Source organism: Manis javanica, chromosome 9 (genome assembly GCF_040802235.1).
Source record: "Manis javanica isolate MJ-LG chromosome 9, MJ_LKY, whole genome shotgun sequence".
Taxonomy (NCBI): Eukaryota; Metazoa; Chordata; class Mammalia; order Pholidota; family Manidae; genus Manis; species Manis javanica.
In genome coordinates, this window is record NC_133164.1 from 60,566,226 (window position 1) to 60,594,119 (window position 27,894).

Below are 27,894 nucleotides of genomic sequence, written 5' to 3' on the forward strand. Positions count from 1 at the left end.
CTCCCTCCGGACTTCATCCCACTGCTCTTGCATTTTTCTCTGCATCTCATCCCATTGCTCTTGCATTTTTCTCTGCATCTCTGTCAGCATGTTCATGATTTTTATTTTGAATTCTTTTTCAGGAGGACTGGTTAGGTCTGTCTCCTTCTCAGGTGTTGTCTCTGTGATCTTTGTCTGCCTGTAGTTTTGTCTTTTTATGGTGATAGAGATAGTGTGCAGAGCTGGTACAAGTGACTGGTGGAAGAGCTTCCCTTCTTGTTGGTTTGTGGCCTTCCTCACCTGGGAGAATGGCGACCTCTAGTGGCTTGTGCTGGGCAGCTGTGTGCAGACAGTTCTTCTGCTTCCTGCCCGGTTGCTATGGGGTTTATCTCTGCTGTTGTGTGGGCATGGCCTGGCTGTGGCTGCTCCTCCAAAATGGTGGAGCCCCGTTTGGAGGGGGAGCGCCCAGGAGGCTATTTATCTCCGTAAGGGGTCTCTGTGCTCCCTGCTGCCCAGGGTGTTAGGGTGCCCAGAGATCTCCAGATTCCCTGCCTCTGGTCTAAGTGACCTGTGCTGCCCCTTTAAGACTTCCAAAAAGCACTCCCCTTCATAAAGCGCTGGGTTCTTGCAGGTGTGGATGTGGTCTGGATGTTGTCCTGTGTCCTGTGGTCTCTATTTTAGGAAGATTTTTCTTTGTTATATTTTCATAGCTCTATGTGTTTTTCGGAGGAGATTTCCACTGCTTAACTCACGCAGCCATCTTGGCTCCGCCCCTTCAACATTCTTTTTAGTCACCAAATTTCCTCATCATCCTCAAAAAATGACTGATTAATTTTTAAAATATAATTATGAAATAGATTTAAACAAATGGATTCCAATCCACTGCAATTATTATTACTGAAGTCAAAATAGTCCCAGTGTTGACTAATGACAGCCTCTTCCAGTTGTCTGCTGAGTTCTTTTGACATGACATTAGTAGTTTTTGACGGTTTCCCTGCTATCTGATATGACAAGATGTTTCAGGCTTGTTTGTACATTCTCTGCATTAGACCTAGAAGAAGCTGTTTTTTCCAAAAAACTCTAATTTCTTTTCATTGAAAATAGCACATCAAGAGCTTAATCTCAGTACTAGGGATGCTCACTGATACTAGATTATTATTTTTAGGTCTTCAGTGAACAGAGGTAGGCATATATGCATATCAGAAGATGAAAAATCTTTGAATTCATCTTAATATATTCACTTAAATTTAGGATTTCAGGATTACTGTGTTTGTATCTAGTCTTTTCTATATTACATTTATGTCCTTGCTTTTACATGGAGAATCCTAGTTCACAAGAACATGATGGATGGTGGAATTATAACATCTGCGTACTCATTTAATTTATCTCATTTTACATGTATAACAGAGTTAGAAGAAAAATACTAATACTGTCACTACCAATTATGAGTACAGAAAACAGTTTAATACAGGAGAAGGGAGGTTGTAATACTATCCTCTTTGAAGTTTTTCAATAATTGAAATTTTGAAGGATGGTCCTAAGTTCTGAATGTTTGTGTCTTCCTCCCCATTCGTGTGTTGGAATCCTAACCCCCAAAGTGATGGATTTAGGATATGGCATCTTTGGGAAGTGGTTAGGTTATGAGCGCAGAGCCCTCATGAATAGAATTAGTGCCCTTATAAAAGAGACAGCAGAGAGTTAGCTTGCTCCTTCCACTGTGTAAGGTTACAGTGAGAACATGGCCAGCTGTAAGGAAGCAGGCCCTCACCAGACACCAAACACTGAATCTGCCAGCACTATGATCTAGGACTTCTCAGCCTCTAGAACTGATGAGAAATAAGTTGACCCTTGAAACACATGGGTTTGAACTGTGCAGGTTCACTTAATGCAGATTTTTTTCAATCAATATATTGAGAAAAATTTTGGAAATTTTTATCAGCCTAAAAACATTTTTTCTCTAGCTTTATTATAAGAATACAGTGTAAAATATGTACAGCATACAAAATACATGTTAGTAGGCAGTTTATGTTATTGGTAAGGTTTCTGGTCAACAGTTTGGAGGGAGTCAAAAGTTGTACATGGTTTTTCAACTCTTTGGGGGTTGGCACCTCTAACCTTCACATTGTTCAAGGGTCAACTTGCAAGGTTGTTTGTAAGACTCCCAGTTTATGGTATTTTTGTTATGGTAGCCTGCAGGGACTAAGACAGATGGCTTATATTTTAGCTGGAAATAGTCAGTATATTGTGACAGAATTATAATTTGGGAAGGTCCTGAAAAGTTAAAAAATACAAGTATGATGAAACTTAACATGGGTGAAAAATAAAGGTCTGAATTGTATTTTGGTTCCAAAACTCAGGTATATAACTTTATGTTGGGAAAGGGAAGAAGTCTGGCTGGGAAAAGGGTTAGAATTAAGGTAAAACAAAACCAAAACCTGTGCTGTATAAAAATATGAGGCTGCTGAAAACAAACAAATCCCACCATTGGATTTTCAGGCTGCATTCATAGAAGGCCAGTGTGTGAGTCAGTACATGTGATTGCCCCAGGAGAGCCCACATAGCTGAGGCCACGTCTGTGTTCAGATTCAAGTTTTGTGCTGAAGTATGTGCACTGACATACTAGAAATGGTTCAGAGGCACAGACTCTGATGGCTGAGAGTTTGAACTTCATGTCACACAAGAAGCAGTTAAGGATCCCAAGGATGAAGAATACTCCAGGAATAAGATAATGGCCTTCCAATAAATGGAGCAGCTCTTCATTGGTGGAAGGAGTGGGGTTTTGGCACTACTTGAGATGATCATTTTAGGGCCTCTGAGTATAAGATACAGGGAAACAAAATTCTGCTCCTTGTTGAAAGGCAGTTTCTAACAGTTGGAATTGTTGAACAATGAGATGGAGTACTTGTCAGGTAATGAGCTTCCCTGTGTTTACAATTATTTAAGCCAGCTTAAAAGCGAAGTCTTACTGTCACCTGCTAACTCTAATACTCCACTGTTCCACTTGGTATGTAATAACATGGAAGGGCTTGAAATATTTTATGGGAGATAAACATGATTGTGAACTCAATTTTGGAAATTTGATTCCATGGGAGTGTCTCTTGTGGATACCCAGTTAGGAGACCCTGCCAGTTGAATCTGATTTTATAATAGATGATGAATGATAGGAATGTTGGTACTTCATCAGAAATATTGCCCCTAAGAGTTAAACTTTCTTGTGACATCTACATTAAGCACATCTTGCTGTAGAACAACTACAGCAACTATGCAGGGTATAGATTCCTCCAACCTGTTCCAACCTCAGATGACATTCTTGAGATTGGATTGTGTGTTTCAAAGGTTTCCTTTCAACCAATAGTCATTTGGCTAAAGCATAGTTGGAAAGTGATTCATTTTGTTTCTGTTCTTGGCATTTGAAATCAGTAAGACTAAGGTATCTTCAGCTTCTGATGAAGCAAAGAGAGCTGTAGGTAGTCCGTGGAATGAAAAGACTTAACTTTAAGCTTCAGTGAGTCTTGGAGAATGGTCTCTTGAGTGGTGGGTGAGGCTTGGATACCCAGGATCTCAGCCAAGCTTGCCTTACTCAGGACCCAGGGTACTAGTCATTTCTCTCATTAACAGTAGAGAAAAAAAAACAGCATCTATGAGCCATTTTGGAAACATATTCATATTTATTTTAGTGTGATTAAGAACAAATATCCCATGTTCTCAGAAAAATGTGTTATCTGGCCTCAAGTAAGGTTGTAATCTAATTGGGGATGTAGCAAGATGAGGAGATATACAATATTACACTGTATCCAGCAAGGACAGTTACCAATATTTATTAGAGATGATCCTGTTTAGTTTTACTCTCAGTGCTATAGAGTGTTTTAGCTAATTAGTCTGGGCCTCTGTTACATATATCCATACTAATATGAGTAAGTATGTCAAAAGATCCTGAATTAAGTCATGGAATTTCTAGAAGACCACAAATAGTTATGAAAAGAACATGAGTAAATACAACATGGATTTTCCAATTTCTGCCCTTAACTGTACTGGCCATTTAAACTTATTTACAGAGATAATTTGACTCAAAAAGGCATCTGTAGCATCCTTTTTCAAAAGGGAAAACAGCCACTGAGAGGCAGGGCAGTTGGACACCTTCTCACACAAAGCCTCTCAGGATTGAAGAGGAAGACTGGCCGTGCTCTGCCTTTTCACTCTGCAGGTAAGTGGGGATGTGACTATGTACATTCCTGCCCCGTGAACATTTCTGATATTTTTCTGACCCCCACTTTCCTTTCATTTCCACTGAATTTGGTCCCTTTTTCTCCAGAGGAGGAGGCAGATGGGTGGAGATGAGGGTAACAACCCTGCCAAGTTTTGCATCAAGAATTGCCTTTAAGGTTTGCACCAAATATTTGAGTGTTGAATGTGCATTGTAGATATTGGCATATAAATGGAGGGAGTGAAGATAGTACAAGTTTAAAGTTCTGAATGCCGAAGCAACCCCAGTGAAAGGAGCCCATTGCTCATCAAGAAGATGCTTGCTGTAGCCACAGGGTTTCCCTTTCACTGTTCACTCCAGATTTGCCTCTGAAGGTAAGTTCCCATTTCTTCTGTCATTTTAGTCTACATAGCATGCCACTTTTCTGGTGATGATTTCTAGTAAGGGCAAGATACCGGGTTTGAGGAGGAGTATAGACTTCTTTCCTTAATGTCTAATGCTTCTTGTTGCTCTTCACTTTGGGGGTGGTTCCATGGCTCTAAGCGCAGCCCTCCAGAAAGTAGAGCCAGCATTACAGTGGCCCTTAGCCAGCTTTGTATTGTCTCATCTGCTAGAAGATTAAGACATCACCTTTCTGGGACTCTGCAAAAAGTTTCTTTCATCAGCTTGGCGCACGTGCGGGCTTGTCTGGTTGACATCATCACTCCCGTCATCTGTGTCAGGCATTATTGCTGAAGTGAAGGCTGCACAGACAGAGCTGGGAAGGGCCTCTTACACAGTTTGATTAATGAGGAGTAATGAGTTGCATGTTTCTCATTAAGGGCTTCTCTCTCTTAGCATCATGTCAGTTACACACCATGGTGTCCTTCATGGAGATTTGCCCGCCCCCAGGGTCTTGGCAGAGCAATGCGTGCTTGCTGTGACTTCTGTCGGTAACTAGATTTTGCATAGGTGGCTTGTCTCAAATGGTGGTTTAATGGGCAAGGTGAGCTAAACTTGTGATTGTTACCCACAGAGGAAGGTGGAAGCACCAGGACCTGTGTCTGGAATACAATGTAAAGCAGAGGTGTAAGAGGAGAGCCACTTTGGGATTTGTCATCATTGCTTTGCCTCATACACCAGCATTTCTGTTAAAGCTGGTTGTCTGTTGTGCTGGCTTAGGTAGGACTGTTGGGTAGCAGTTCCAGTGTGATAGTCTTACAGCCTTTATTGGACCATTTCTTGGTTTTTTTCAAAATGTCAGTCATAATTTTACTTTCATATATTTGTGTCAGTTCAGTGTTTCAGTGACCTTATTCAAAGTCTTTTGTAGTCCAAATAGACTTTTCATGTGGAGCTTTGGAATACGCCAATAAAGTCTGTAGGTAGAGGGAACTGATACACCAGAGGTCAAGGTACAATTTAGAGTAGCTGTTTAGGAATACCACAGAGCCAACCTAGTGTGGTTGTCTGATTCTGAAACCACTGCCCTAGTAGGATATGACCTAGGTGACCCTTAGATCTAAATCTATTTGTTTCAGGTATGTATCAAGATGTTTCCACTGGACCTTTGTAGAAATATAAATATATCTGAGCAGATAAATGAAACAAGTAGAAAATTCAAAAGGTGAAGGTAGCAGAAAACAGCTTGGTAGATCTAATAGTATGGAAAGCAATTTAATAGAAATGAAAAGGGAATGCAAAGATGATAAATATCATATATTATTCTTGAGTGAGATTTAGTATTTATTTGTGTAAAGGGCAAAAAGCTTCCTTCTGACTCCAGTACTAAAAACTACATGAGAAGTTTGCACATCACTGGATATAAGCCTGTTGGATACTTTCATGCCTTCAGAGAAGAGCTTAGTTGGGAAAACATTGCTATTTTTTTATTTGTATGAGATATGAGAGCCTGCCTCATTTTTTTGGGAAAAAGTAATTATGTCTCTAACTAGTTATATGTGCGGTAGTTATCAGGTTAATCATAAAAATGCCAACTGGCAGAAAGGCTTGAAAGTAAGAAGAATAGAGAATGTGTGTAGGTTGGGGGGGAAGGCTGCAAGTTTCTTCCCTTAATGAAAGTCTTTAGGACTACACCAGAGGAAAATGATGCTAGAAATTTAAATGCAGGTTTCTCAAGTGTGCCCATGTGGTTTAATTATTCCAGTGCCAAAAAGAGCTTTGTTTAAACAGAACAAAACCTGTTATGCATCGTGTCAGAGGAGTCTAGGAGTCAGCTCTGAGGACAGTTTTGCATTTTTAACTATCATGTTGTCTTCGAGATAGTGTTCGCTTATGACCTTGGCTTGAAGGAAGTGTTTTGACAGCTGACAGTGGTAGTAGTAGTTCTCATTTCCATGATAAAATATGTAGTGTCAGGAGTAGTACTGTAATAAAAATAAAATAAATGTTGATTGTGGTTTTAAAGGTACCTAAAGTCTTCATAAGTCTCATTTTAAAAATGTGAAACATTTTAATTGCCAGATTAACAGCACTAGAGCACTTGTCAGTATTAAGAGACTCTGTAAGGTAAAATTGAGCCGAAATGACCAGGCGAGGAGATTACAAAGGAGCCAAAAGTTTAATAGGGCGCAATCCCGGGCGATGTTCACCAGTCTGATTAGTCACAGGCCAGAGAAGTCACGTCCAGCAGGGCAGGCAGCAAGGTTTTAAAGAAGATAGGGGAGGCAGAACATAGATTTACAGCGGCACGAGGATTGGCTAGACTAAGGCACCTTTTTCAGGTTGGGAGGGGGCAGCAGCTGGGGACTTTGGCACGTCATCAGTGTCCAACATGCTCACCCCTCCCTCTGGTGCCTCCAGCCTAACATTCCAGCCTTTTGATTATAATGGGCGCTGACTTGATCTGGCTACTTCCGGCTGAGGACGGGTGGCGCGGGTACGGTTGAGGCTGGTGGGAGGCCAGAGGAGGCTTGGAGGGTAGGGGCGAGTACTGATGTACCCACATGGTCTTGTGTACTTCTACTGTCCGACCTCTCTGTTGGTGGCTGGAGGTTCTAGTAGATATGTTCTTTGTCTCTCTGGACAGGATATCTAGCATGACCCCCCCAGGTTTTGCCCCATCTAGTACTGTTGTCCAGATGATGAGAGACAGACTGTGAGGCTTGTTCGTAGCCGGCAGCCTGGATGAAAGAATGGAAAGACGAGCATTGGGCGGGACAAGGGGTTATCTTTCTTAGGAGTGAGAAGGTAGGTAGGTAGGAGAGGTGTCCTGGGGAACTTGAGATAAGAGAGTATAAGGGTTAGGGATGACCGGGTGAAGAGGGACTACAGCTTCGTTGATTATCCGCAGGTCTTCAACAAGCTGGTAGGCCCCCGATAACTTCTTGACTGGAAGGATTGGAGTGTTACAGGGAGAATTAGTTGGTACCAGAAGCCTTTGGGAAAGAAGATGGTTAATGATAGGTTGGATGCTCTTGCAATGGGTGTGGGAAATAGGAAATTGGGGTCTAGAAGGAGAGGAGGATGGGTCTTTGAGGCGGATGAGGACTGGAGCATGATGGCTCAACACTCCAGGAGTAGAGGTGTCTCAGACTATTGGGTTAACGCTCGTTGACAGTACAGGAGGGTCTGTGGAGGGCTCAGGGCTACAACTTGTATTGGCTAAGACGATGAGTGAGCTCAGTTGGGGATGACTAAGAGGCAGGGAGAGAGAGGCACTAAGCTTGGAGAGGAGATATCTCCCTAATAAAGGGATGGGACAGGATGGGATGACTAGAAATAAGTCGGTAAGAGATGGCTTTCAAACGTGTAGGCTACCAGACCTGTCTCTAGAGGCTTAGAGGGGGTTCCTGTGACACCCACAACCGAGACCTGGGAAGGATGTAAATGCCCGTGAAAGGAAGGTGAAACAGAGTAGGCAGCTCCCATGTTTACCAAAAAGGAGATGGACTTACCCGCTACCTACAGCGTGGCCCTGGGCTCGGCAAGGGTGATAGAGGTGTTTGAGTCTAGGCATCTTCAGTCTTCGAGTAGGCCCAGCAGGTCCGGAGGGGAGTCCTTCAGGGGGACCTGCCTCCCATGAGACTCTGTTATGGGGGGATGACTTTCCCCAACTGGGCACTCTACTTTCCAATGACCTCTCTTACTGCAAACTGGCAGGGTTTAGTCGGCTTGTTGGTTGGATTGGGGCATCTCTTTGCCCAATGGCCTCCTTGGCCACACCGGAAGCAGGGTCCCAGAGGCTCACGAGCTCTGGACCTGTCTTTAGTTTGATGAGACCCCTGTCCTGCCGGCTGCAGGGCCACCGTGAAGGCTCAGGTTTGGGACACTGCCCTCCTCTCATGTTCTTCATCTCGGGTATTGAAGACTTTAAAGGCCATGGTTACCAGGTCACGGAGTGGAGTTTGGGGTCCCTCTTCTGCCTTTTTTTTTTTTTTGAGAGGGCATCTCTCATATTTATTGATCAAATGGTTGTTAACAACAATAAAATTCAGTATAGGGGGGTCAATGCTCAATGTACAATCATTAATCCATCTCAAGCCTAATTCTCGTCAGTCTCCAATCTTCTGAAGCATAACGAACAAGTTCTTACATGGTGAACGAATTCTTACAGAGTGAATAAATTCTTACATGGTGAACAGTACAAGGGCATTCATCACAGAAACTTTCGGTTTTGATCATGCAATATGACCTATAAACCATCAGGTCAAATATGAATATTCATTTGATTTTTGTACTTGATTTATATGTTGATCCCACATTTCTCCTATTATTATTATTATTTTTATTTTTAATAAAATGCTGAAGTGGTAGGTAGATGCAAGATAAAGGTAGAAAACATAGTTTAGTGCTGTAAGAAGGCAAATGTAGATGATCAGATGATCAGGTGTGTGCCTATGGACTAAGTATTAATCCAGGCTAGACAAGGGCAGCAAGACATCCACGGATGCAGAAGATTTCTCTCAAAGCAGGGGGGGTGAGGTTCTGAGCCTCACCTCTGTTGATCCCCAAATTCTCACCTGATGGCCCCCCTGCGACTGTGCCTGTCTTAGGTTGTTCCTCCCTTGAGGAATCTTACCCGTCTCTGGCTAACCAGTCATCTTCCGGGGCCATACAGGGAAATGTAAAGTTGGTAAGTGAGAGAGAAGCCATATTGTTTGCAAAGGTTAGCTTTTAACTTCTTTGCAGATTTATGCCCTGTGGCTTCTATGCCCAGCACTTGTCTCGAGGTATCTTTACCACCTGGAGGAATTATGATACTCAGTAAATTCGATATGAGGCACGAATTCTATTTAAGGTTTGTAATTAGGAAGGAAGAAGAAAAGCTATAGATGTAGCATATGAAGGAAACTTGGGAGGATTGATTATTTCTTTGACATATCTTCTTCTATAGTACCTTAAGTATGTATAGGTTTTAAACTACTAACTAATTTGCACACACATATTAACATAATAGGAATACGATGACATAAACAAAGCAAATCTATAATTACCAGCCATCTCCAGTGAAGCCAAGAAAACCATTTAGGCACCCTAGGCATTTGTGAAAATTTATCTATGATATGATGGATATTTTCCAACTGTACTTGAACCATCAGACAAATTAAAGCAGCCCATTTCTGGGATCTGTTCACATCCCATATGTTCTTTTAACCATAGATAGTCTATAGTCATGAGATTTTGGGGTGCTACAACTTGCACCCCTCCCAACTCCTGGTTGAGTTCCAACAGTACAGATCCAGTCAAATTCGTTGTCTCACTGTATGCACATGCCAGCCTAGACATCTCCCTCCTCCTTCTTATGGCAAGTCCAGGAGACGGTGGGCTGGATGCAGCCACAACCGCAGCATCGTCCGGATCCCTGTGGAGGCTTTTTGATGATCATCCCCCGGCACGAGTCCTCCAGAGAGTGCTGATGCCGGAAGCTCCTCCTCATATCGTATCTTAGTTCATTTTCTGGGTATCCAAGCTAGGCCTTGATCTTCTGCGTAGAAACAAACAGACCCTTTGCCCACACTTTGACATGCCCTCTATACCACTGTGCAGAACTCATTGGAGGTCAGCACACAGTAACTGCTTTTTTTTTTTTTTTTAATTAAGAGAAAGGAATATTATCAGAAAAGAGTACCTCCATAGCTGATCATCTGACACCCTTTAAGTGATCAACATTAAGGATATTTAAAGCATGCGTTGATCTTTGATTTACCAATAGTTTTATCCTGTTAAGGAGTAATCCCCCTTTTCTTTCTTTCTTTTTTTTTTTTTTTAAATTTTTAATCTACACTTACCTGAAGAATACTATGTTTACTATGCTCTCCCCTATATCAGGTCCCCCCTAACAACCACATTACGGTTACTGTCCATCAGCTTAGCAAAATGTGGTAGAGTCACTACTTGTCCTCTCTGTGTTGTGCAGCCCACCCTCCCCTTTCTCCCTCCCCCCCATGCATGCTAATCTTAATACGCCCTTTCTTCTTCCACCCCGTTATCCCTCCCTGCCCACCCATCCTCCCCAGTTCCTTTCCCTTTGGTACCTGTTAGTCCATTTTTGGGTTCTGTAATTCTGCTGCTGTTTTGTTCCTTCAGTTTTTCCTTTGTTCCTATACTCCTCAGATGAGTGAAATCATTTGGTATTTCTCTTTCTCCGCTTGGCTTATTTCACTGAGCATAATACTCTCCAGCTCCATCCATGTTGCTGCAAATGGTTGGATTTTTCCACTTCTTATGGCTGAGTAGTATTCCATTGTGTATATGTACCACATCTTCTTTATCCATTCATCTACAGATGGACATTTAGGTTGCTTCCAATTCTTGGCTATTGTAAATAGTGCTGCGATAAACATAGGAGTGCATCTGTCTTTCTCAAACTTGATTGCTGCGTTCTTAGGGTAAATTCCTAGGAGTGGAATTCCTGGGTCAAATGGTAGGTCTGTTTTGAGCATTTTGATGAACCTCCATACTGCTTTCCACAATGGTTGAACTAATTTACATTCCCACCAGCAGTGTAGGAGGGTTCCCCTTTCTCCACAGCCTCGCCAACATTTGTTGTTGTTTGTCTTTTGGATGGCAGCTATCCTTACTGGTGTGAGGTGATACCTCATTGTAGTTTTAATTTGCATTTCTCTGATAATTAGCGATGTGGAGCATCTTTTCATGTGTCTCTTGGCCATCTGTATTTCTTTTTTGGAGAACTGTCTGTTCAGTTCCTCTGCCCATTTTTTAATTGGGTTATTTGTTTTTTGTTTGTTGAGGCGTGTGAGCTCTTTATATATTCTGGACGTCAAGCCTTTATCAGATCTGTCATTTTCAAATATATTCTCCCATACTGTAGGGTTCCTTTTTGTTCTATTGATGGTGTCTTTCGCTGTACAGAAGCTTTTCAGCTTAATGTAGTCCCACTTGCTCATTTTTGCTGTTGTTTTCCTTGCCCGGGGAGATATGTTCAAGAAGAGATCACTCATGTTTATGTCTAAGAGGTTTTTGCCTATGTTTTTTTCCAAGAGTTTAATGGTTTCGTGACTTACATTCAGGTCTTTGATCCATTTTGAGTTTACCTTTGTATATGGGGTTAGACAATGGTCCAGTTTCATTCTCCTACATGTAGCTGTCCAGTTTTGCCAGCACCATCTGTTGAAGAGACTGTCATTTTGCCATTGTATGTCCATGGCTCCTTTATCAAATATTAATTGACCATATATGTTTGGGTTAATTTCTGGGGTCTCTAATCTGTTCCACTGGTCTGTGGCTCTGTTCTTGTGCCAGTACCAAATTGTCTTGATTACTATGGCTTTGTAGTAGAGCTTGAAGTTGGGGAGTGAGATCCCCCCTACTTTATTCTTCTTTTTCAGGATTGCTTTGGCTATTCGGGGTCTTTGGTGTTTCCATATGAATTTTTGAATTATTTGTTCCAATTCATTGAAGAATGTTGCTGGTAATTTGAGAGGGATTGCATCAAATTTGTATATTGCTTTCGGCAGGATGGCCATTTTGACGATATTAATTCTTCCTAGCCATGAGCATGGGATGAGTTTCCATTTATTAGTGTCCCCTTTAATTTCTCTTAAGAGTGACTTGTAGTTTTCAGAGTATAAGTCTTTCACTTCCTTGGTTAGGTTTATTCCTAGGTATTTTATTCTTTTTGATGCAATGGTGAATGGAATTGTTTTCCTGATTTCTCTTTCTATTGATTCGTTGTTAGTGTATAGGAAAGCTACAGATTTCTGTGTGTTGATTTTGTATCCTGCAACTTTGCTGTATTCCGATATCAGTTCTAGTAGTTTTGGAGTGGAGTCTTTAGGGTTTTTTATGTACAGTATCATATCATCTGCAAATAGTGACAGTTTAACTTCTTCTTTACCAATCTGGATTCCTTGTATTTCTTTGTTTTGTCTGATTGCCGTGGCTAGGACCTCCAGTACTATGTTAAATAACAGTGGGGAGAGTGGGCATCCCTGTCTGGTTCCCGATCTCAGTGGAAATGCTTTCAGCTTCTCGCTGTTCAGTATAATGCTGGCTGTGGGTTTATCATATATGGCCTTTATTATGTTGAGGTACTTGCCCTCTATTCCCATTTTGCTGAGAGTTTTTATCATGAATGGATGTTGAATTTTGTCAAATGCTTTTTCAGCATCTATGGAGATGATCATGTGGTTTTTGTCTTTCTTTTTGTTGATGTGGTGGATGATGTTGATGGATTTTCGAATGTTGTACCATCCTTGCATCCCTGGGATGAACCCCACTTGGTCATGGTGTATGATCCTTTTGATATACTGTTGAATTCTGTTTGCTAATATTTTATTGAGTATTTTTGCATCTACATTCATCAGGGATATTGGTCTGTAATTTTCTTTTTTGGTGGGGTCTTTTCCTGGTTTTGGTATTAGGGTGATGTTGGCTTCATAGAATGAGTTTGGGAGTATTCCCTCTTCTTCTATTTTGTGGAACACTTTAAGGAGAATGGGTATTATGTCTTCTCTGTGTATCTGATAAAATTCCGAGGTAAATCCGTCCGGCCCCGGGGTTTTGTTCTTGGGTAGTTTTTTGATTACTGTTTCAATTTCTTTGCTTGTAATTGGTTTGTTTAACTTTTGTGTTTCTTCCTTGGTCAGTCTTGGAAGGTTGTATTTTTCTAGGAAGTTGTCCATTTCTTCTAGGTTTTCCAGCTTGTTGGCATATAGGTTTTCATAGTAGTCTTTAATAATTCTTTGTATTTCTGTGGAGTCTGTCGTGATTTTTCCATTCTCATTTCTGATTATGTTGATTTGTGTTGACTCTCTTTTTCTCTTAATAAGTTGGGCTAGAGGCTTATCTATTTTGTTTATTTTCTCAAAGAACCAGCTCTTGGTTTCGTTGATTTTTGCTATTGTTTTATTCTTCTCAATTTTGTTTATTTCTTCTCTGATCTTTATTATGTCCCTCCTTCTGCTGACTTTAGGCCTCATTTGTTCTTCTTTTTCCAGTTTTAATAATTGTGATGTTAGACTATTCATTTGGGATTGTTCTTCCTTCTTCAAGTGTGCCTGGATTGCTATATACTTTCCTCTTAAGACTGCTTTCGCTGCATCCCACAGAAGTTGGGGCTTAGTGTTGTTGTTGTCATTTGTTTCTATATATTCCTTGATCTCTATTTTGATTTGTTCATTGATCCATTGATTATTTAGTAGCATGTTGTTAAGCCTCCATGTGTTTGTGAGCCTTTTTGTTTTCTTTGTAGAATTTATTTCTACTTTTATACCTTTGTGGTCTGAAAAATTGGTTGGTAGAATTTCAATATTGTGGAATTTACTGAGGCTCTTTTTGTGAGCTAGTATGTGGTCTATTCTGGAGAATGTTCCATGTGCACTTGAGAAGAATGTATATCCTGTTGCTTTTGGATGTAAAGTTCTATAGGTGTCTATTAGGTCCATCTGTTCTAGTGTGTTGTTCAGTGCCTGTGTGTCTTTACTTATTTTCTGCCCGGTGGATCTATCCTTTGGGGTGAGTGGTGTGTTGAAGTCTCCTACAATGAATGCATTGCAGTCTATTTCCCTCTTTAGTTCTGTTAGTATTTGCTTCACATATGCTGGTGCTCCTGTATTGGGTGCATATATATTTAGAATGGTTATATCCTCTTGTTGGACTAAGCCCTTTATCATTATGTAGTGGCCTTCTTTATCTCTTGTTACTTTCTTTGTTTTGAAGTCTATTTTGTCTGATATTAGTACTGCAACCCCTGCTTTCTTCTCACTGTTGTTTGCCTGAAATATGTTTTTCCATCCCTTGACTTTTAGTCTATGCTTATCTTTGGGTTTAAGGTGAGTTTCTTGTAAGCAGCATATAGATGGGTCTTGCTTTTTTATCCATTCTATTACTCTATGTCTTTTGATTGGTGCATTAAGTCCATTTACATTTAGGGTGACTATTGAAAGATATGTACTTATTGCCATTGCAGGCTTTAGATTCGTGGTTACCAAAGGTTCAAGGTTAGCTTCTTTAGTATCTTACTGCCTAACTTAGCTCGCTTATTGAGCTATTATATACACTGTCTGGAGAGTCTTTTCTTCTCTCCCTTCTTATTCCTCCTCCTCCATTCTTCATATGTTGTGTGTTTTGTTCTGTGCTCTTTTTAGGGGTGCTCCCATCTAGAGCAGTCCCTGTAGGATGCCCTGTAGAGGTGGTTTGTGGGAAGCAAATTCCCTCAGCTTTTGCATGTCTGGGAATTGTTTGATCCCACCATCATATTTAAATGATAGTCGTGCTGGATACAGTATCCTTGGTTCAAGGCCCTTCTGTTTCATTGCATTAAGTATATCATGCCATTCTCTTCTGGCCTGTAGGGTTTCTGTTGAGAAGTCTGATGTTAGCCTGATTGGTTTTCCTTTATAGGTGACCTTTTTCTCTCTAGCTGCCTTTAAAACTCTTTCCTTGTCCTTGATCTTTGCCATTTTAATTATTATGTGTCTTGGTGTTGTCCTCCTTGGATCCTTTCTGTTGGGGGTTCTGTATAATTCCATGGTCTGTTCGATTATTTCCTCCCCCAGTTTGGGGAAGTTTTCAGCAATTATTTCTTCAAAGACACTTTCTATCCCTTTTCCTCTTTCTTCCTCTTCTGGTATCCCTATAATACGAATGTTTTTCCTTTTGTATTGGTCACATATTTCTCTTAGTGTTGTTTCATTCCTGGAGATCCTTTTATCTCTCTCTATGTCAGCTTCTATACGTTCCTGTTCTCTGGCTTCTATTCCTTCAATGGCCTCTTGCATCTTATCCATTCTGCTTATAAATCCTTCCAGGGATTGTTTCACTTCTGTGATCTCTTTCCTGACATCTGTGATCTCCTTCCGGACTTCATCCCACTGCTCTTGCATTTTTCTCTGCATCTCATCCCATTGCTCTTGCATTTTTTTTGCTGCATCTCTGTCAGCATGTTCATGATTTTTATTTTGAATTCTTTTTCAGGAGGACTAGTTAGGTCTGTCTCCTTCTCAGGTGTTGTCTCTGTGATCTTTGTCTGCCTGTAGTTTTGCCTTTTCATGGTGATAGAGATAGTTTGCAGAGCTGGTACAAGTGACCGCTGGAAGAGCTTCCCTTCTTGTTGGTTTGTAGCCTTTTCCTGGGAGAATAGCGACCTCTAGTGGCTTGTGCTGGGCAGCTGTGCGCAGACAGGGCTTCTGCTTCCTGCCTAGTTGCTTTGGGGTTTATCTCCGCTGTTGCTGTGGGCTTAGCCTGGCTGGGGCTGTTCCTCCAAAATGGTGGAGCCCCGTTGGAGGGGGAGCAGCCAGGAGACTATTTATCTCCGTAAGGGGCCTCTGTGCTCCCTGCTGCCCAGGGGGTTAGAGTGCCCAGAGATCCCCAGATTCCCTGCTTCTGGTCTAAGTGACCTGTCCTGCCCCTTTAAGATTTCCAAAAAGCACTCTCCAAACCAAAACAACAGCAGCAACAATGAGAGAGGGAACAGAAAGAAAGAGAAAAAAAAAAGGAAAAATAGGGGAAAAACAAGCGATTTTTTTTTTTTTTTTTTTTTGTCCTCAGGTGCCGGTCCCAGGCACCCGCTCACTGGTCCTGCTGCCCTGTCTCCCTAGCACCAGGGTCCCTGTCCTTTCAAGGCTTCCAAAAAGCACCCACCCACCGGTCCCGCAGGGAAGGAACGCTCAATATTCTTTGTCCCCAGGCACTGGTCCCACGCACCCGCTCACCAGTCCCGCCGCCCTGCCTCCCTAGCACCGGGGTCCCTGTCCCTTCAAGGCTTCCAAAAAGCACTCGGCAAAAAGAGAGAAAAAAAAGGGGAAAAACGCGCGATTTCTTCCGTCCTCAGGTGCTGGTCTCAGGCACCCACCCACCGGTCCCACAGGGAAAAATGGGGGATATTCTTTGTCCTCAGGTGCCGGTCCCAGGCACCCGCTCACCAGTCCCGCCGCCCTGCCTCCCTAGCACCGGGGTCCCTGTCCCTTTTAGGCTTCCAAAAAGCACTCACAGAAAAGAGAAAAAAAAAAGGGGGAAAAACGCGCGATTTCCTCTGTTCTCAAGTGCCGGTCTCAGGCACCCGCCCACCGGTCCCGCAGGGAAAAACGGGGGATATTCTTTGTCCTCAGGCGCCGGTCCCAGCCACCCGCTCACCAGTCCCGCCACCGTGCCTCCCTAGCACTGGGGTCCCCGTCCCTTCAAGGCTTCCAAAAAGCGCTCGCCAAAAAGAGAAAAAAAAAAAAAGGGGAAAAACGCGCGACCTCCTCCGTCCTCAGGCACCGGTCTCAGGCACCCGCCCCCAGGTCTCGCAGGGAGAAACGCAGGATATTCTTTGTCCTCCGGCGCCGTTCCCAGGCACCTCCTCACCGGTCCCGCCACCCTGCCTCCCCAGCAACGGGGGCCCGTCCCTCTAAGGCTTCCAAAAAGCGCTCGCCAAAAAAAAAAAAAAAAAAAAACCGCTCCGGTTTCTCTCCACCCGCCGGGAGCCGGGGGGAGGGGCGCTCGGGTCCCGCCGGGCTGGGGCTTGTATCTTACCCCCTTCACAAGGCGCTGGGTTCTTGCAGGTGTGGATGTGGTCTGGATGTTGTCCTGTGTCCTGTGGTCTCTATTTTAGGAAGATTTTTCTTTGTTATATTTTCATAGCTCTATGTGTTTTTGGGAGGAGATTTCCACTGCTCTACTCACGCCGCCATCTTGGCTCCGTGTTTTTCCTCTTCTGCCTTTTTAACCTATGTCTTATGTAACTAATACTTGTTCTGGTGAAATGTAGTTCTTTACTAGTTTAGGAGTAATAAAACAGTGACTATAAATGACAAAAGACTTACAAATGACAATGGTTAAAGATCTGATGAGAGCTTACTGTAAGACAGTTGACATAAGGAAATTCGGATATTTCTGTAACACAAAACATTTAGTAATAAAGTTTAGCATCATTCCCTTTGACAGTGCTTTCTAGGTAATTAAGCAGGTAATTTTATATCAGATAAATAAACCAAATTGGCCAAATATTTTCTCTAACGAGAAAACAATTCCTCTAACATGTTCCAAGGGCTCTCTGGAAAATATCGGTGTTAACTAGAGGTAAAAGCACCTTTTTGAATTTGATTTTGGGAAGCTGTTAAAGTTTTTTAAGGCATTTGTCTAAATAGAATCATAAGTTACTATGAAACAATACTTATCTATTTAACTATAATGACAATAAAAGATTTTAAAGGCAAATACAGGCAAAGCTTAGCTTTTAGTTTTTTCATATTAAGATCTCATTATCTTAAATACTCAGACAACTCATTGAGACTTTAAGCATGAGAAACTGTTTTGATAAAACAATTAGAGAACTCATTGTAATCTTTCAATATTAAGAGCAGACTAACAGTTAAGAAAACTTTGTCTTTTTAACTGAAAACAAAATTCTAATTTTACTGTGTACTTGATACTGAGACTCATTTGCTTTAATTTTATATAGCATGATCATATTAAATTCTTCCACAACCTTTCTACAACTTTCTTTTTACATTCAGTGTTCTCTCTCTTAAATAAATAGCTGTACTTTAGAACAATTACCCTCTTTTACCCTCAACAAAATGAATGTCCATTCTTTATACTTTCTCTTATTAAAACACACATCTTTTCAGCAAGTAGAGATATTTTCTTCTTTAAGTAGCTTTAATTAGGCCTCAAAACTATTAGGAACTTCAATTTTCAGTGAACTCTGATAAGTGAGCTATTGTAAACCATTGCACTAGCATTCTTTAGATTAACAAATTCATGAACACATTTTATAATTCCTGACACCATGTGCTTTACAGCATAATCTCCAAGCACAAAATATGTCGACTTAATTTAGCAAAACTTCAAGATTCTAGGTCACCACAAAAATTTTCAGGCTGCAGGCACACACAGGGCAATACACAATCACTAAGATGTTCACTTGCTACGCCCAGCTCACCCACTCCCAACAACCATGCCAGGCCACTTACAAAACGGTGGGTGTGGGGAGGGGTGTAGAGTCAGGAGAGAAAGGAGGGAGGTCTGTGCTGGGAGGAGTCTTGTCCGTGGCTTCCAGAACTGGAGGGCGGGAGGAACCTGTTCCAGTGGGGGAAGAGGGCGGGGAAGGTGGAAGGAGAGGGGGAGGGGGAGGTGCAGACACCGGAAGAGGAGAGGAGCAGGAAGGCGGCGTGGCTGGGAACGAAGGACCTGAAGATGGCAGTGACACGATGGAGGACAAAGAACTTAAAGATGGTGGCAGAGAGGGGTCGGGTAGTGAGCTGAGAGAGGCGGGAGACCAAGGTCTTCCAGCAGATCTGAAAAGGAAAAAGGACTGGGCAGAGTAAGCGACTGACAATCTTTAACTGGAGATCGGGCCAGGAGAACCTGAGTTGTTGAACACTTAACATAAAGGTCTGGGTGGGAGCACAATGTCCAAAAGGCTTGGACATAAGAGACTTCAGAATACTTCCCAGTTTGGCAACAGAAATTAGTTAGGTCGGTGAGGAGGCTAAAATCAAATGTTCTCTCCGAGGGCCAGTGAGATTGATTCTCTAGAGGATACTGGGGCCAAGTCTGAGAACAGAGTCAAACCAGTTTCTGTGTATGGATCTCCTCCACTATATCTAGGGTTGTCAGATTGGATATGAGACCCCGCAGAGGGTTCTGAGCCTCCAATTTAGAGGACTGGTTCCCCATGTCTGTTACCCATTTCCCAGAGCCCCTAAACTGGCGAGCCCAGCATCCCAAACTCGCTCAAGTTAGGAGGAGACAGGGAAGTGCCTGGCACTTCCCCAGAGATCTAGGAGCCTGGATGAGGATGTCTCCTCTATCTCGGGACCAGGACAGGCTTAATGCCCAGAGAAGCTGGATGTAGCTACAATTTTGAACCAGGTGGAGACAGGACTGGGAAAACAGACCAGGGGAAAGGAGGGACTCACCAAATTGCTGTCTGAGCTGGCAGAAGTCCTGGGTTGGGGAAGGAGGGGTGAGAGCTGCCAATGGCCAGCTGCAGCTCCGCACCTCATCTCTGTCCCGGGTTTCGGCACCAGCTGTAAGGTAAAATTGAGCCGAATGACCAGGCAAGGAGGCTACAAAGGGGCCAAAAGTTTAATAGGGCGCAATCCTGGGTGATGTTCTCTGGTCTGATTAGTCACAGACGGGAGAAGTCGCGCCCAGTAGGGCAGGCAGCAAGTTTTTAAAGAAGGTAGGGGGAGGTAGAGCATAGATTTACAGCGGGGCGAGGATTGACTAGCCCAAGGCACCTCTTTCAGGTTGGGAGGGGGCAGCAGCCGAGGACTTTGGCATGTCAGCAGTGTCCAACGTGCTCACCGCTCCCTCCAGTGCCTCCAGCCTTACAGTGTCCAAATAGTTCCATGTACTGTGCATGTTCTGCTGCCTCTCTTCTAGACTGGATCTTGTTATGAGCTGGGAGTGAACATAAGTATTACTCTGAATTTTAAAAGATTGTCCTCAAATACACTCAGGTCATGTAAATGTTCTCTTTCAAAGAATGATTAACATAGAGTTTTTATATATATTAAGTGAAAATATTATGCAATAGTCTTTGTGATAGGATACTATTTTTTTTTTATTATATACACATTGTTAACTGATCTGAAGAATACACGCCAAGATATTAATACTGGTTAGCTTTGGTAATGGATTGTTAGTATTCATTTTTTATTTACTTCTCTGAATTTTCCATTCTTTCCCATGGTGAACATTATTTCCCCCTTTTTAAAAATGTTTTTTAATGACAGGTATTATTTGATTATTTTTGTGCAGGAGCACATAGCAAGCCAATTAAAAAACCCTCAATGGAGGCACTTTGTTCTCTTTCCTGCTCACCAAGAGATGATGATTCTTTGCATAGTATCATATGTGCAGAAGTCTTTCAATAATTTCTCATTGGAGAAAAGAAGGAAGGAATCAAAGCAACCCAGCAGACGGACAGTATTAAACTGCATGTTTGAAAGAATACCAACTATGTGTTTGAAGTATGTGATGTGCTCTGAGGGAGTGGGTGCTAGGAACATAGGGCAGTGTCCTTGTCTATGAGCAGCTTGCAGTCTGTTTGGGGAGGCAAGAAATCCACAGCATGTGAGTTATACAGTATAAGTAGTTAGAAAACCTGCTCATGGTATCATGCAGGCAGTGGGTGCAAAGGAGATAAGAAGGGAAAGATGAATGTAGATAGGAGTCATTTGGGGAAGCATGTTAGTATTGCTTTGTTTGTTCTTTTTCCTTGGAAAGATCTCCTGCATGGTGGCACGCTTGGAACTCTAGCATCAATCTTTTGCTTTTTATCTCAAGTGTTGTTTCTACCAGAGTTACTAAAATAGAAAGCTCTGTTAGCTAAAGCTGGGTACTGTTGTCTTCTAGATACTGGAAAACTTCTTTCTCCACAGATGTCTTCACTAATGCCACTTGAGAATGGAAGCTGGGTTGTGGGAAACGAGACATAAATTCTAGCACAAAGTCAGGCTGCTTTTAATTCAGTAATCACTGTTACAGAAATGCTAATTGTCAATATTTGTAGTGCTCTGTATAAAGTGGTGAAATTCATTATAAAGAGCCTTCTCCACCATTTACTCTTAAGAAAAATTCAACAGTGTCTCTTTAAAGACTACCTGTGCATGTGAATCCCTTTCACTGACAGTTTCTTTTTCTAACACCCAGTTTGTATCTAGACATGGGAAAATGTCATAAGAGTAAATTGATTTGATTTTGAAATATGCTTCCTATAAAAGCCCATTAGATTGAATCATTTTGTTCGAAAGGCTGCCTGTCTTAACATCACAAAGATTTCTTAGCTGGGTTTTATTACTTCTTTGACCATGAAGATACACTGATTATTTGAAATTCAAAGTAAATATTTATTTCTGTAAGTTTTGAACTCATAGTAAATTATGTGTTTACTTCAGAATGAATGAGTCTTCTGTAAGAGATCCTGGTTACTTAACGAGAGAGAGTAATCCAGAGCATGGTTTCTTTTCTCACATTGTGTCCCTGAAGACAGCTAAGGGAATTATTCACAGGTCTTTTTGTGGAAAAATGAAGCTTTTTGTAGGTTCAGCTAAATTAAATATTTGAGTTTTGAAGATCAATATTTCTTTACCCCTAGATTTACCATTTTATAAGCTCTTAGAGGTCAGGTTCTGTAATATGTTTATTTCATATAAAAAACTTCAACATGAGAAGAAAATACTTCTGAATAAATATGAGGGTTGTTTGGTCTTAAACATCTGAATTCTTTTTTTGGTTTAATCCCTCTCAAATCCAAAAATCCTTCACAGCTCCTTGCTTCAAATAGTAGGAATACTTAAGATTCAAGTTCCATTTTTAAGGTAAAATTGATGAATTTTTGGCTCCTGACGTTCTGTCTATAAACAGTTTCTGTGGGAATCTGGGTCATAGCTGAATCTTTATGGTTGGTATCTGAGAGAACCATTCATCCTTTATGCCGTGTCCCTGTGGTCAGTGTTGACAGCAGATCTCTGAGCAAGATTCAACAAGGGTTAACCCATGCGAAATTACTATTTTTGTAAAATCATTCAATGGTAAGGGGCATTTCTTGGCTATCTGATGTGGTTCATTCAATCTGATGGATATCAATATCCTTGACACGTGGCTCTTCAGACTTTGTCCAACAACTGCAGTGATAGAGAGCCTATTGCCTCATACAACAGTTCATTTCAGTTTTGCATGTTCTTAATTATTAAGATTTGTGTCCTGTCAATGAGTGGAAGCCATATTTTAGATTCTACAGACTTTTTCTGACCATTAGTGCCTATGGAGTAGTCCTGTTTGCATTGATGTTAAAGTCTTTTGGATGTATGCAGGAAGGTATTGTAACCTGCTCCAGCCCCACTGAATCACAGTGTGTGAAGATGGAACTTGGAATCTTAGTTTTAAATAAACCACCCAGAGCTTTTGATCCACACACTCTGAGAACCAGTGCATTGTGTGTGTGAGAGCTCTGTATTGGGGTGTAGATAGCTGGTGGTAAGGGGGAGTGTCTGGCAGAGGAGGGCATTTCCTGGATACACAGGAAGTAGCAGGCAGGGAGGGAGTGAAATGTGTCTCAGGCCTAGACCTGTGTGGGCCATTCCTTGGGATAGAAGGAGCCTGGTAGGTTGATGGGCAGATAGCAAGCCCACTGTGGCTGACTGCAGGGCCCTGAGTGGAGGGCAGGCCAATAGTCTGGAAAGGTCAGACTGTAGAGGAATTACACATTACACCACAGGCATTGGGGAACCACAATCAGTTTCCATCTAGGAAAGCCCTGAATAGAGCATTGCTCTAGAAACAAACTGTGGCCATGTAAGCAAAGTAGCCTGAAGGGGTCAGTGGGCATGTGGGTAGCTGAGAGTACAGGTGAGAAGCTTGGGGGTCTGGGTTGACCACACCTTCTGTTTTGATCTAGGGAGTGTAAAAAGAAAAGACAGGTTTTGGAGGACAAATTTGTTTTTGATGTCTTAAAATTGGGTATATTTAGGGAATATGTGAGTGAGACTACCCAGTAAGTAGATATAGAGCTTAAGGAAAGTTTTCTGAGCCAGAGTCACAGATGTGGAGGTCCTCAGCATGTAGATGGTTGTGAGGATGAGGCTCTAGAGGGAGAAGATGAGGGCCTGAGATGGGACTTCGGGGACATCAACACTAAGCGAGTTGCTGAGGAGGAAGAAGCAAAGAAAGAGAGAAGACAAACATACTGGGAGGGGCCAGAGAGGGTCTAAACCTGATGTGGGATGCCCTGGTAGGTTACCAGGCTACAGTAGCCTACCGGGCTCCTACAGGCACTGCAGTGGGATGGGGGATGATGTGGTAGGACCAGCCATGTAAAGGTGCTACCTCCTGGCCTGGACCCCTTTCAGTTGTGGCTACATTCAGTTCAGTAGTCCAGCCTGCAACAGAACTTAACTTTAAAAATCATATTTAAATTGAACAAGTTTTAAAAACATGAATATAAAACAGTTTTTCCTCATTAAGCAACTCTTGTTGTTTTATCCATCTGCCATCTATCTGTGGTCCATCTGTCCCACCAGGTAGATGAGAACCCTCTGTGTACCAGGCACTCTTCTAGATGCTTCCACGGCACTCACATGATTCACTTCATTTATATTATTTCTCTAGGTACATTCTCATTTTTATTACTTCTCTAGGCACCTATTTTTGGCACCAGGTTGTTGAGGAACACCTAAAGTTTGGAAGGTGCTCCTACCTAGCACCTGTTTGAAGTTTGTAGAAACTACTGAGAAGGAACTTAATTTGTGGCATTCATGAATTCCTTCTTTCATACATTGTGGGGAGGAAAGGACTCTGATAGGCTTCTTTTTTTTATTTTGGTATCATTAATATACAATTACATGAGCAACATTGTGATTACTAGATTCCCTCCATTATCAATCCCCACCACATACCCTATTACAATCACTGTCCATCAGTGTAGTAAGATGGTATAGAATCACTACGTGTCTTCTCTGTGCTATACTGCCTTCCCTGTGCCCCCCCTTACATTATGTATGCTAATCATAATGCCCCTTATTCTCCTTCTTCCTCCCTTCCCACCCACCATCCCCAGTCCCTTTCCCTTTGGTAACTGTTAGTCCATTCTTGGGTTCTGTGAGTCTGCTGCTGTTTTGCTCCTTCAGGTTTTGCTTTGTTCTTACACTCCACAGATAAGTGAAATCATTTGGCACTTGTCTTTCTCTACCTGGCTTATTTCACTGAGCATAATGTCCTCTAGCTCCACCCATGTTGTTGCAAGTGTTAGGATTTGTTTTCTTCTCATGGCTGAATAATACTCCATTGTGTATATGTACCACATCTTTATCCATTCATCTACTGATGGACACTTAGGTTGCTTCCATTTCTTGGCTATTGTAAATAGTGCTGCAATAAACATAGGGGTGCATATGTCTTTTTGAGACTGGGCTCCTGCATTCTTAGGGTAAATTCCTAGAAGTGAAGTTCTTGGGTCAAATGATATTTCTATTTTTAGGTTTTGGGGAACCTCCATACTTCTTTCCACAATGGTTGAACTATTTTACATTCCCACCAGCAGTTTAGAAGGGTTCCCTTCTCTGCATCCTTGCCAGCATTTGTTGTTCCTATTCTTTTCTGTGTTGGCCACCCTAACTGGCATGAGGTGATATCTTATTGTGGTTTTAATTTGCATTTCTCTGGTAATTAACGATGTGGAGCATCTTTTCATGTGCCTGTTGGCCATCTGAATTTCTTGTTTGGAGAATTGTTCATATCCTCTGCCCATTTTTTAATAGGGTTATTTGCTTTTTGTGTGTTGAGGTGTATGAGTTCTTTATGTATTTTGGATGTTAACCCCTTATCAGATATGTCATTTACAAACATACTCTCCCATACCATAGGATGCCTTTTTGTTCTACTGATAGTGTCCTTTGCTGTACAGAAGGTTTTTAGCATGATGTAGTCCCATTTGTTCATTTTTTATTTTGTTTCCCTTGCCTGAGGAGATGTGTTCAGGAAAAAGTTGCTCAGGTTTATATTGAAGAGATTTTTGCCTATGTTTTCTTCTAAGAGTTTTATGGTTTCATGACTTACATTCAAGCCTTTGATCCATTTTGAGTTTACTTTTGTGTACAGGGTTAGACAGTAATCCAGTTTCATTCTCTTACATGTAGCTGTCCAGTTTTGCCAACACCAGCTGTTGAAGAGGCTGTCATTTCCCCATTGTATATCCATGGCTCCTTTATTGTATTAATTGACCATATATGCCTGGGTTTATATCTGGGCTCTCTATTCTGTTCCATTGATCTATGGGTCTGTTCTTGTGCCAGTACCAAATTGTCTTGATTACTGTGACTTTGTAGTAGAGCTTGAAGTCAGGGAGTGTAATCCCCCCAACTTTATCTTTCCTTCTCAGGATTGCTTTGGCTATTCGGGGTCTGATAGGCTTCTAGTTCCATTGCTCCCTTTACCTGTGAGGAAACTTGGAACTAGAGAAGTTGGAAAAGTTATCCATGGTCACGTGGAGGGTGGCAAGAGCCCAGGACTGAGTGGTCATCACTCCTAACCAGCCAAGCCTGATTCTCCTCTTGCTTGCTTCTTTTTAAACTTGAATTTGTTTGTCTAGCAAATTGCTGGGACTTTATTTTACAGTTTAATTTTGTGTGTGTGTCCTGTGTTTTTACACCTCCTGAGTTATTATAGTTGGGTGAGATGGAGTACAAAGTGTTCGGCTTCCTTTCTTTGGTTGTATTTCTTGTCACCTGTTTGTTGTCATAGGTGCTGTATCTGGCCACACAGCTTATAGATAGATATGGTCACAGGAAACATCTCCTTGGAGCTTGAGTCCCCCCAGGCAGAGGAAGGGGCACCTTTTCTTATTCTTTTTTGGTGTGGAGATCATGAGGGGCCTGCAGGTCTTGGCCATGTTTGCCTGGAGAAGCCAAGTTGGTACAAAGCAAAGAGACTGTATTTATCATGGGAAGAGCTTCTGTAAGTTGGATTTTGTTACAGCAACTCCTTTAGCATTTCTGACTCTGTTCCTACCTGTCTGTAAAGGAGAGATGGGAAACCTACTTAGCTGTGGGGAAAGACCAGCCTCATAATAGATGTGAAGCAATATTACAGTATAAAGAAATATACATATCAATTCTTATTTTGAAATATTATTCAAAATGTGCATCAGGATTTGAAAAATAAGCCTAAGGTCTTCTACAAGATGAAGTATATGACTGTTTGAAGTTCTGTGTTCTGGGGAGTCCATGCTGAGGAGTGTGGAGGCTGCTTCAAGAGCTGGTTACCAGGAGGCCAGACTGGAAAGGGCAGAGCTTGGCCCTGAGTGTGACAGGATGACAGCCCTGAAAATCATGTGTCCCCTTCTCATCTCCCACCTCACTTGAGAGACACAGAGGTACTAAGACAGCAGATACAGCAAGAAGTGAGGTATGCCATGGGACAAGGGTGGGGATTGGCAGTAAGGTTCACATTTGGGGCAGGGTTGGAAACTCTGGGGTGCCCTTAGCCCTGCTGATCAATCATGCTGCTGGTGGCATGCAAAATGAGAGTGTAGGCATGTGCCTTCCTTGACAACCCCTCTTCCTTTCCATCTGAAATATTTTTATTGTGAAATCTGGGAGGGGTTGACAAGGTTTCCTAAGTGCTCTGAATTTTCATGGGCAAATCTGTTACAGCAGTGAGCATAGTTTCCAGGCTCTAACAAGTTTACATATTGGATTGAAAATATTAATGAGTCTTTACCTGTGCCAGGAGTTTGTCAGGACTTACTACTGGGGCAGCTCCTGTTCTTTCTTGTTGTCTTGGATACTGTATTTTCCTTTGTCCTTAGGAAGAAACAGGCAGGGTTTCCCCTGTGGGTGTGGAACTGGGCTGGAAGGGTGGGCTTGCCCTATCATGGGCTGAGAAGATGAGATTTACTCTCTTGCTCAGAGGGAAGGACCCAGGAGCCAGGCTCTCCTGTCCTTTAATCCCACTGAATCCCCTCAAAAACAGGCTCATGTCATCTCCTGACAATGGCTTGTTCAGTTTCTGTCACCCTGGGACCTCGGGCGTACACAGGTTCAGCACAGGAGAGAATGCTGTTTAGGCAGGATGACTGGGCGCACCTGTGCATTGTTACCAAGAGCTTACTAGATGAAGGTTTTTTAAAAATACAACAACAATGGCTTCATCATTTGTAATATCTGCTGTTTTTAATATGTATTATAACTCACAAGCAGATTTTGGGTGTGATTTTGTCATCCCCTTAGAGATGAACTTAGTATGTGTGAATTTTTTCTCCAGTGCCATGTGTTAATTCATCATTATTGATCGATATGTTTTGTTTCCATCTATATCTATCTCCACACGTACACATACTCATGTATACACTGTATATATACAATATGTAATGCATAATATATAAATATATAAAATATTTATCTTTGTATACCACAAAGATGTGTTCACCTGTTAACAGTCCTTACCAGCTCAAGAGTCCTTACCTGTGAGCTGTTTGTTGGCTTAGGAATTCTCTGTTCTCTTATCTGGTCACCTTGCTGCTTTGTATTGTAACTTCCTGTCCAGGTTGGGTGGAGGATTAGCAGAGAAGGAGGAAAATGTTACAGGCTGTAATTCTTGTGTCAAAGGAAGCTTAGTGAGTGTGTATGTGTCCAGCAATGAGCCAGATGCTGAGCTAAAGGATGAGAGGACCGAGGCTAGCTGGGGCACAAGTGAAGGCTGGCTTGGGTGGGACTGGCAGCTGAAGATGGGAATAAGCTGCTATTGCAGGAAGGGCACTGTCTCCATCTTTGGTCTATGGAGAAGGTTTTAGAGTCAAACTCACTGGAGTTAATCCT

At 42.1% G+C, this 27,894-nt stretch overlaps 1 protein-coding gene across 28 annotated transcripts in view; it reads left to right on the forward strand.

The window, feature by feature from the left end:
- The window catches only part of LDLRAD4 (low density lipoprotein receptor class A domain containing 4), a 524,574-nt gene that overhangs the window by 194,205 nt on the left and 302,475 nt on the right, over positions 1-27,894 (forward strand). For 4 of the 28 annotated variants that reach the window (XM_037025583.2, XM_073212691.1, XM_073212692.1 and 1 more), the window contains exons 3-4: positions 4,035-4,183; positions 4,292-4,557. The exons of 22 other annotated variants lie outside the window; for them this stretch is intronic. The gene's annotated coding sequence lies outside the window, so the exon portion shown is untranslated. The remainder of the gene's footprint in view (positions 1-4,034; positions 4,184-4,291; positions 4,558-27,894) is intronic. 2 more of the 28 variants (XM_037025588.2, XM_037025558.2) reach the window with 2 other exon arrangements.